An 8,565-nucleotide genomic window follows, 5' to 3' on the forward strand; every position below is an offset into this window, starting at 1 on the left:
AGAAGGAAAGGCATAGAGAGAGATACCCTCCATGCTGCAGGAAGCTGGAAGTGGAGTCCAAACAGTGAGAGAAACCCTTCAGCACCCCAGCTTTATCCCAAGCACCGGGCAGCAGTTGCCCACTGCTATAGGAATTTGCAGAGTGGCTCTGAAAGTAAGGACAACACCACCCAAACCCAAACCCAACTCAGCTCCTGAAGAGCAACTTTATTCCCCACAATAAAGAACGGAAGCAAGAAGTAGCACACCCATTTTCCAGTGTGCATTCTATACCACTGTCTCTTCTATTGTACAACAATGCTCAGTATTCAATGGAAAAACTAAAAGGCACAAAATGGAAGGGGAAAAACACTGTCAATAAGTAAGGCAATCAACTGACTCAGACTCCGATATAATCCTGTCAGACACGGACATTAAAATAACTGTGATTAAATATTTTAAAGGGTCTAGCGGAGAAGGTGGGCAACATGCATGAACAGATGGAGAACAATTCTGGCAGAGAAAATGATAAGGAAGAGTCTAATGCAGATACTCCAAGAAAGACAGGATACCAAAAATGAAGAATTCCTTTGGTGAGCTCAGCAATAAACAGCACAAGGGTATGTTAGTGATTTGGCAAAGGGTTATAGATGTTAACACCAAAGAACAATCAACAAAGGAAAAAATAGATAAATTGGACTTCACCAAAGTTAAAACTTAAAATGTTTGTGCTCCAGAGGTCACCATAAAGTGAAAAACAACCCACACAAGGGGAGGAAATAACTGCTGTTAGTGGGTGTAAGATGGTTCACCTGCTTTGGAGAGCATATGGCAGATCCTCAGGTGATTAAATACAAAGTCAACACACGACCCAGCAATTCCACTCCTTGGTATATACCCAAGAGAAATGAAAAATGTGTCCGCACAGAAACCTGTACACAAATGTTTATCGTAGTATTACTGATAATGGTCACAAAATGGAAACAACTCAAATGTCCATCAGTGGGAAAAGGAATCAACAAAATGGGGCATATCCACCCAGGGAGATATTACTTGACTATAAAGAGGAATGAAGCACTGACACATGCTATAGTGTGGATGAACCTTGAAGACATTACGCTAAGTAAATGAAGCCAGTCACGAAAGACCATGTAGTATATGATTCCATTCAAATGAAATATCTAGAGCAGGAAAATCTATAGAGACAGAAAGGAGGTTAGTGGTTGCCTAGGGCTGAAGGGGTTGGTTGGTGGGAGATAAGTGGGCAAGAACTAAAGTGTATGATTGAGGTTTCTTTAGTGTGATGATGACAGTGTTCTAAAGTGGACTGTTCTGCCCTGGCTGGTGTAGCTCAGTTGATTGAGAATGGGCCTGTGAAGCAAAGGGTCACTGGTTCGATTCCCAGTCAGGGCACATGCCTGGGTTGCAGGCCAGGTCCTCAGTAGGGGGCGCATGAGAGGCAACCACACATTGATGTCTCTCTCCCACTCTTTCTTCTTCTTTTTTCCTCTCTCAAAAAATAAATAAATAAAATATTTAAAATGGACTGTTCTGGTGGCTGTCAATATCTGTATACTAAAGATCATTGACTTTTACACTTTAAATGGGTGTTGTATGACATGTGAACTATATTTATAAGTCTGTACCAGTAGTCTCCCTTTCATGTGTGTGTGCGTACATGTAAGCTGTTTCGAATCCCCTCCCATTCCTCCGGAAAATGCCAAGATTTGACCTCGTTATGGAAGTGGTTATGGTGAGTCTTGGGCATCACCTTTGAAAGAATCTATCCCAGGTGAAGTCACGATAGTGGTTTTAAGTAAAGAAAACTTTTTCTTGGACACAGAAGGGCAAACTACCTCTGGCAAGGGAGGAACAGAGTAACTTGAGGGTTCAAGGTGTTTATTTCATTTGGATCCAAGGAGATGCTCCAAGGAGAATCAATGGGTCTCATTCTCTCCCATCAATGCCCTTTCACGCGACACATTTATTGAGACTGAATTCAATTTTATGTTGTCATTTATCAACCTACACAATTAAATTTCTGCTTGATTTTAAGTGACATCAGTTCAGTGACCACAAAAAATGAGAAAATCTTTTAGAGTTGTAATGGTAGCTTTATGGTCAGATAATAATTTAAACTGAGAATAATTAAAGGACATGATTTGTCATTTTGGTAAACAGTCAAGCATGCGCAAAGTAATTCATTCCACACCACAGTCCTTATGGTCATCATTACTACCAGTGCTGCAGCCACTTGGTCTCAAAAGGCACATGGCTCTCTCATCACTTAAACACAGGTGATAGCATGAGACATTGTGACATCACTGCATGCCATACATTACCAGAATTCCAGTTCCCATTGGCAGGTAGTTCAGCCCTGCCTTCAAGCCCAAGCGCACAGCCAAACAAATCTCTAAATCCCATCTTTGTGGGTTACCTCCTAGGATCAGTGTCAGTTCTATATTGGATGGGTCCAAACAGGATACACAAACAACAGAGTAATTCCAAAAAGGGAAGCTTAATATTTAAAATATTATTATTATTAAATCCTCACCTGAGGAGATGTTCATCGACAGAGAGAGAGAGAGATTGATTGGTTGCTTCCTGTACATGCCCCAACTGGGTATCAAACTCACAACCTAGCTATGTGCCCTGATCGAAAACCAAACTCACAGTCTTTTTGGTATATGGGACAATGCTCCAATCAACTGAGACACCCAACCAGGGCTAAAAAATTATTAACCATAGGGGAAGAGAACTCTGAAGAATGAAGTGTCTCTCTGGTGCCCTCTGCTGTTAAAGCTTAATATAATGTCAGGTGGCCATTACATAACCATAAACAGGGCAATGGAGGGGGATTTAGAGCTAAGAGAGATGGATTCATACGGTGCTTTGAGCATTGCTTTCTTGTCCAATCTGATGATCTCTGCCATTCAATAAAATATTAGACCATTTATATTTAACTTAATTATCAATGTAGTTAAATTTAAATCAGTCATCTTGCTATTTCTTTGTCTTATCTGCTTTTCTTTCCCATTTTTGCTTTCTTTTGGAATGAGTTTTTTTCCTAATTTCACTTTATCTTTATTATTGACTTATTATATTTAATTTTTTATTTTTAAATATGTGTTATTGATTATGCTATTACAGTTGTCCCATTTCCCCCCTTCACTCCCCTCCACCCTGCACACCCAGTCCCACCCACATTCTCCCCTTTAGTTCATGTCCATGTGTCATAAGTTCTACAGCTTCCACATTTCCTGTACTATTCTTGCCATCCCCTGTCTATTTTCTACCTACCATCTATGCTACTTATTCTCTGTACCTTTTCCCCCCCTCTCCTCCTCCCACTCCCCTGTTGCTATCCCTCCACGTGATCTCCATTTCTGTGGTTCTCTTCCTGTTCTAGTTGTTTACTTACTTTGTTTTTGTTTTAGGTGTGGTTGTTAATAATTGTGAGTTTGCTGTAATTTTACTATACATTTTTTTTATCTTCTTTTTCTTAGATAAGTCCCTTTAATATTTTATAAAATAAAGGCTTGGTGATGATGAACTCCTTTAATTTGATCTTCTCTGAGAAGTACTTTATCTGCCCTTCCATTCTAAATGAAAGCCTTGCTGGATAGAGCAATCTTGGATGTGGGTCCTTGCCTTTCATCACTTGGAATACTTCTTTCCAGCTCTTTCTTGCCTGTAAGGTCTTTTCTGAGAAATCTGCTGACAGTCTGATGGGAACTTCTTTGTAGGTGACTGTCCCCTTATCTCTTGCTGCTTCTAGAATCCTCTCCTTATATTTAATCTTGGCTAATGTAATGATGATGTGCCTTGGTGTATTCCTCCTTGGGTCCAACTTGTTTGGGACTCTCTGAGCTTCCTGAACTTCCTGGAAGTCTATTTCCTTTGCCAGATTGGGGAAGTTCTCCTTTATTATTTGTTCAAATAACTTTTTCACTTGCTCTTCCTCTTCTTCTGGTACCCCTATAATTTGGATGTTGGAACATTTAAAGATGTTCTGGGTGTTCCTAAGCCTCTCCTCATTTTTTTTTGAATTCATGTTTTCTTCATTCTTTTCTATTTGGTTGTTTCTTTCTTCCTTCTGGTCTGCTCCATTGATTTTAGTCCCAGTTTCCTTCCCATCACTGTTGGTTCCCTGCACATTTACCTTTATTTCACTTAGCGTAGCCTTCATTTTTTCATCTAATTTGCTACCAAATTCAACCAATTCTGTGAGCATCCTGACCACCAGTGTTTTGAACTGAGTATCTGATATGTTGGCTATCTCTTTGTCGCTTAGAAGTATTGGCTGTGGGGCTTTGAGCTGTTCTTCTGCTTGAGCCATAATGTTTTGGTCTGTTTGCACCTGTTATGTACGAGGGGCGGAGCCTTGGGTGTTCACCAGGGTGAGCAACCCAGTGTCTGGGTTGTGATGTTGTATGTGGGGCAGGGTCAGAGAGTGACTGGTGCTCTCACATACAACATCACAGTGATTGGTGCCGGCTTCCAATCACTTCCCCCAAGCAAATTGGGCCCTTCTGGTGCTGGTTCCCAGGTGTGTGGACTTGTGTACATTCTAGGACCCTGTGGGTTTCTCCAACAAACTCTCCTGTGAGGCTAGGTATCTTTCCTGCCACCTCAAGCCCCACAGGTGTTTTCAGTCAGTGGTTTCAGGCTTTATTTCCATGCTCTGGGACTCTGGGTTTCGAGGTCTGTCTTGTTTTCCAGTTTTGCCTGGTTTATCTGTGTGTGAATGTGGGACCACCCTGTCCACCAGCCACCTTGCATGCCTCACTGAGTCTGCCAGCCACCCACCACTTTGCCTCGACCCCTCTCTACCCAGCTGCTTGACTCCGCCCCCCTACTGGTCTGGATGAATGTGTCTACTTTAACTCCTTGGTTGTCAAACTTCCATACAGTTCAATTTTCCATCAGTTCTGGTTGTTTTTTGTTTCTAAATTGTGGTTCTTATTCTGGTTGTACAAGGAGGCGCGGTGCATCTACCCATACCTCCATCTTGGCCGGAAGTCAGATTTAATTCTTTTTTTTTTTTTGCATTTCCTCTCTTTATTATTATTTTTTTAAATATTAAATTTTATTTAGTTACTTTTCAAGTACATTTTTTTTCTCTCCCCCCCCCCGCCCGGTCTCCCCCCTCCCTCCCAGTCCCCCCCCCAGTCCTCATCTCTGTGTCTTTCATACTTGTTCCTCAAAATCCCTCCCCTTTTTCCCCTTAAGTTCCCTTCCCTCTCCCCTCTGGTCGCTGCCCACTTGTTCTCTATTTCAGCGTCTTTGTTTTTATTCTGTTTGCTTGTTTGTTTTATTCTTTAGCTTCCTGTCAAAGGTGAGATCATATGGTATTTGTCCTTCAATGCCTGGCCTATTTCACTCAGCATAATGCTTTCCAGTTCCATCCATGTTGTTGCAAAAGGTAGTAGCTCCTTCTTTCTCTCTGCTGCATAAAATTCCATGGTGTATATGTACCACAATTTTTTGATCCATTCATTTACTGATGGGCACCTAGGTTGCTTCCAACTCTTGGCTATTGTAAATTGTGCTGCTATGAACATTGTGGTGCATAGGTTCTTTGAAATTGATGTTTTAGGATTCTTGGGGTATAATCCTAGCAGTGGAATTACTGGGTCAAAAGGCAACTCGATTTTTATTTTTCTGAGACAATTCCAAACTGTTCCATAATGGTTGCTACAAGTCTACAATCCCACCAACAGTGAACATAAGGTCCCATTTTCCCCACACCATCTCCAACACGTGTTGTTTGTTGCTTTGTCTATTATAGCCATCGTGACTGGTGTAAGGTGGTGTCTCATTGCGGTTTTAATTTGCATCTCTATGATAGCTAACGATGTTGAGCATCTCTTCATGTGTTTCTGGATATTCTGTAGGTCCTCTTTAGAGAAGTGTCTATTCAGGTCCTTTTGCCCATTTTTTAATTGGGTCATGTCTTCCTAGAGTGGAGTCGTGTAAGTTCTTTGTATATTCTGGAGATTAAATCCTTTGTCTGAGGTATCATGTGGCAAATATGTTTTCCCATACAGTTGGTTGTCTTTTTAATTTAATACTGTTTTCTTTGAAGCCATGCAGAAGCTTTTTATTTTGATGAAATCCCATTTGTCTATTCTTTCCTTTATATTCCTTGCTCTAGGGCACATATCCGTAAAAATGTTGCTGCATGGAATATCTGAGATTTTCTTGCCAATGTTCTCCTCTAGGACTTTAATGGTGTCATGGCTTATATTTAAGTCTTTTATCCACCTTGAATTTATTTTGGTGTATGGTGTAAGTTGTGCTCAAGTTTCATTTTTTTGCACGTAGCTGTCCAGTTCTCCCAACACCATTTGTTGAAGAGGCTATCTTTACTCCATTTTATGTTACTGCCCCCTTTGTCGAATATTAATTGACTGTAGAGGGTTGGGTTGATTTCTGGGCTCTCTGTTCTGTTCCATTGGTCTATGTGCCTGTTTTTATGCCAGTACCAGGCTGTTTTGATTACAGTGGCTTTGTAATACAGTTTGATATCAGGTATTGTGATCCCTCCTACTTTGTTCTTCTTTCTCAAAAGAGCAGCTGCTATTCGGGCTCGTTTATGATTCCATATAAATTTTTGAAGTGTTTGTTCTATGTCTGTGAAATACGCCATTGGTACTTTAATAGGTATTGCATTGAATCTGTATATTGCTTTGGGTAGTATGGACATTTTGATGGTGTTAATTCTTCCAATCCATGAACACGGTATATGTTTCCATTTGTTTGTGTCTTCCTTGATTTCTTTCTTCAGTGCTGTGTAGTTTTCTGCATACAGGTCTTTTACCTCTTTGGTTAGGTTTATTCCCAGATATTTTATTTTTCTTTTTGCTATATTGAATGGGATTTTTTCCTTGATTTCTGCTTCTGCTGATTCATTGTTTGTATACAAAAATGCCTTTGATTTCTGGATATTGACTTTGTATCCTGCTGTTTTGCCAAATTCATTAATTAGTTTGAGCAGGTTTTGGGTAGAGTCTATAGGATTTTCCATGTACACTATCATGTCATCTGCAAACAGTGACAATTTTGTTTCCTCCTTTCCTATTTGGATGCCTTTTATTTCCTTTTCCTGCCTGATCGCTGTGGCCAAAACTTCTAATACTATATTGAATAGAAGTGGTGAAAGTGGACATCCTTGTCTTGTTCCTGATCTTAGTGGAAAAGCTTTTAGTTTTTGTCCATTGAGTATGATATTGGCTGTAGGTTTCTCATAAATGGCCTTTATTATATTGAGGAATGTTCCCTCTATTCCCATTTTGCTGAGTGTTTTTATCATAAATGGGTGTTGTACCTTATTGAAAGCTTTTTCTGCGTCTATTGATATGATCATGTGGTTTTTGTCTTTGCTTTTGTTTATGTGATGAATTACATTTACTGTTTTGCGAATGTTGAACCATCCTTGCATCCCTGGGATGAATCCCACTTGGTCAGGGTGTATAATCTTTTGGATATATTGTTGGATGCGATTTGCTAATATTTTGTTGAGGATTTTAGCGTCTATGTTCATCAGCGATATTGGCCTGAAGTTTTCTTTCTTTGTTGTATCTCTATCTGGTTTTGGAATTAGGATGATGCTGGCTTCATAAAAGGAGTTAGGGAGTTTTCCATCCTTTTTGGATTTTTTGGAATAGTCTGTGAAGAATGGGGGGTTAGCTCTTCCTTAAATGCTTTGTAGAATTCTCCTGTGAATCCATCTGGTCCAGGGCTTTTGTGTGATGGGAGTTTTTTGATTACTGCTTCAATTTCTTTTGCTGTTATTGGTCTATTCAGGTGTTCTACTTCTTTTTCATTGAGTTTTGGGAGATTATATTTTTCTAGAAATGTGTCCATTTCCCCTAGGTTCTCAAATTTCTTGGCATACAGTTCTTCATAGTAATTTCTTACAATCCTCTCTATTTCTGTGGTATCAGTTGTAATCTCTCCTCTTTCATTTCTGATTGTGTTTATTTGTGTCCGTTCCCTTCTTTTCTTGATGAGCCTACTTAAAGGCTTGTCTATTTTGTTTATTTTTTCAAAGAACCAACTCCTGGATTCATTGATCTTTAGAATTGTACTTTTAGTCTCTATGTCATTTAGTTCTGCTCTGATCTTAGTTATTTCCTTCCTTCTACTTGCTTTTGGCTGTTTTAGTTGTTGTTCCTCGAGTTCTTGCAGGCGTAGAGTAAGGTCATTTGTTTGAAATGTTTCTGTTTTCTTTAGGTAGGCCTGTATTGCTATAAACTTCCCTCTCAGGACTGCCTTGGCTGTATCCCATAAGTTTTGGGTTGTTGTGAGATCATTTTCATTTGTTTCCAGAAACTTTTTGATTTCTTCCCTAATTTCATTCCTGACCCATTCATTGTTTAATAGCATACCGTTCAGTCTCCATGATTTTGGGTGTTTTGGGTTTTTTCCTTTGGGGTTGGTTTCCAGTTTCAGTCCCTTATGGTCAGAGAAAATGCTTGGTATGATTTCAATATTCTTGAATTTGTTGAGGCTTGTTTTGTGCCCTATCATGTGATCTATCTTTGAGAATGTTCCATGTGCATTTGAAAAGAATGTGTATTT

The sequence above is a fragment of the Artibeus jamaicensis genome, unplaced genomic scaffold (assembly GCF_021234435.1).
Source record: "Artibeus jamaicensis isolate MK-2021 breed Jamaican fruit bat unplaced genomic scaffold, CSHL_Jam_final contig_332, whole genome shotgun sequence".
Classification (NCBI taxonomy): Eukaryota; Metazoa; Chordata; class Mammalia; order Chiroptera; family Phyllostomidae; genus Artibeus; species Artibeus jamaicensis.